The sequence below is a fragment of the Brassica oleracea genome, chromosome C2, assembly GCF_000695525.1.
Source record: "Brassica oleracea var. oleracea cultivar TO1000 chromosome C2, BOL, whole genome shotgun sequence".
NCBI classification, from domain to species: Eukaryota; Viridiplantae; Streptophyta; class Magnoliopsida; order Brassicales; family Brassicaceae; genus Brassica; species Brassica oleracea.
Genome location: NC_027749.1, coordinates 32,015,993 through 32,018,249, shown reverse-complemented (window position 1 = coordinate 32,018,249; position 2,257 = coordinate 32,015,993). Strand labels below are relative to the sequence as shown.

General features: G+C 37.9%; 1 long non-coding RNA gene across 5 annotated transcripts; it reads left to right on the top strand.

The window, feature by feature from the left end:
- The first annotated feature begins 429 nt into the window (after positions 1-429).
- Positions 430-1,956, top strand: LOC106322851. 5 transcript variants are annotated; one of them, XR_001266545.1, is made up of 3 exons: positions 430-738; positions 870-1,085; positions 1,183-1,956. It is a non-coding gene; the product is annotated as an uncharacterized LOC106322851 (long non-coding RNA). The 5 variants fall into 5 exon arrangements; XR_001266546.1 differs by having other exon boundaries at positions 831-1,085; XR_001266544.1 differs by having other exon boundaries at positions 430-1,085; positions 1,183-1,317; positions 1,655-1,956.
- Positions 1,957-2,257: the final 301 nt, after the last annotated feature.

Below are 2,257 nucleotides of genomic sequence, written 5' to 3'. Positions count from 1 at the left end.
CATAAGTACAACAATTTCGGTTTTGGCGAGAAAAATCGATTTTGCGGTTTTGGCAGGAAAACTCGATTTTCCGGTTTTGTCGGAAAAATTCGATTTTGCATTTTGAAGAAAAACTCAATTTTGCGGTTCTGGCGGAAAAACTCGATTTTCTGGTTCTGACGGGAAAATTTGATATCAAAATTTAAGCGAAAAAATCGATTTTACGATTTTAGCAAAAAAACTTAAATTTTAGAAACCCTAGGTTTTGTGACCATTGGACAGTCCACGTCCATAAAGCCCAAAACCAACAAAGACCATTTTCTTAATGGTCTCCCACATTTTGTCCAATAAAAACCAATGGAAAAAATGAGTTTGTCCATATTAAGCCCGTTTGTATATGGACATGGACAACCATTGGACGGCCCGCCCATTTGACACCTCTACCCGAATGTCGACCGCTGGAGCTTTTCCCCTCCAACAATGGTTGTTTCAGATTACTAGGGTTCTTGTCGTCGTCTTCTTCTTTATATCTCCTTCTTCAACGCTTGCTTCTTATAGATTCGTAGGTTCATAGCATCATCTTCTTCTTTCTGTAATTAGGGCAATAGACGGTGTAGATTCTGGAGGCAACCATTACGCGAAGCACTGAAGCAACGCCATTGACGACCTTCTTAACTCTTTATCCCCACTCCATCAACGATAACGCATTCAATGCATTTTGACTCTCACCAAATCGGTATATCTCCAGCTATTAAAAAGGTAAACTTTCATCCCGTAGAACTCATCCTCACAACTCCAAAAACACCAGAACCTTCTTTTCAATAGAATGGCAAACTCATCTATCCTACCAGCTGATTTAATGTCTGGCCGTTGTACTTCCACCGCCGAAGTGCGACTGCTCCGGTTTTGGGAAGCTAGAAATTTGAAACGCTGTGGTGCTGCTCCTTGACGCTAAGATTTGTCTGGAGAAACGTTGAATCATCTTACCATGGAGATCACATGGGCTTGGGTGACGTCAAGGTTGAACTGCAAGGACTTGTAGGAGTTCAAGTTTGCCGGTGATGGTGCCCCTACAATTACTCCCTCATATCTTGGCAGTAAATAAGGTATGACTGCAACCATTACATATATGTATTCAGGGCATGGATTAATCTTAAGAAACACTTTGATCATGAAAATTTGATTTTTTGGACATATGAGCAGGAATTTAGATGGAGGAAAGTTCCATGAGTTGATTTAGTACACTACTTTATTGATCATACTGTCAGGAGCATCCAACACAGATCTAACTCATTGTTACTTTGTGTACTTCAATAGGTTGTGCATGCCAACACTGAGGTATGGCTTCAGTCACTTTACTCATATGTTGTGGGCTTTAGTTTTTTTCCCATGACTTATGTTATTACAAATTGTGTTCGGCTTTTACTGTATATAACATATTGAGGGTGTAAAATCCTACTAAACATCACAACCAAAGGTTTTCGCTTCTATTTATAAGGTAAAATGAGAACTGTTGCTGTGTTTTATTCTTTGGGATGATGATTGACACAAAGATTTGGCCGTATGTCTTTTTATTCCCAAAATTTTCTAAATGTGGTGCTATAGTTAACCTTTTCACATGTTGTTTAAAATGCAGTCGTTGTCTCTGCACTCTGATATGCTGTGTGCTTTGAAGTTGTAGGGAAGCGATGCTTTGAACCTAAACCTAAACAACTCCACTTCTCAGGCTGTTAGGTGGTGAAGGTCAATATAAAGTGTGCCAAAATGTGGGTGGCTTCTCTTCCACCAACACTCTGCTACAAAATAGTGAAAATGTACCTAATAAAAAACAAATGGTTTAGCTCTAGGCAGATTCCTTATTTGACCACAACTTTTGCTTGCTAAATAAAGCTTTAGAAGCTAGCACCCATTTTAAAAATAAAAATTTAGCATCATGTATGTGTTTAGTCTTTCAATATAAGCATATTTCATTAATCATTCAATTATTAAGAAACTGAGGCATAAGAGTTTCCTGGCCATACTGAGGTTGACCACCACGAACAATTATTCTATTTAAAGGCTACAACTCAAGCATAACATAGGGCTAATTACGTAGCACAACTTTATGTACCAAACCATTTCATTATGTTTTCCCTTGCAAGTTTGATTATAGAATTGATTCGTATCAAACTTATAATCGAATAACAACAAAAAAAAATATGGCAAAGTGTGCTGAATTCCTGATAAAACATTCAAATTGCATTAAAGATCACAAGTTATACCAGCGATAGCCTAATCT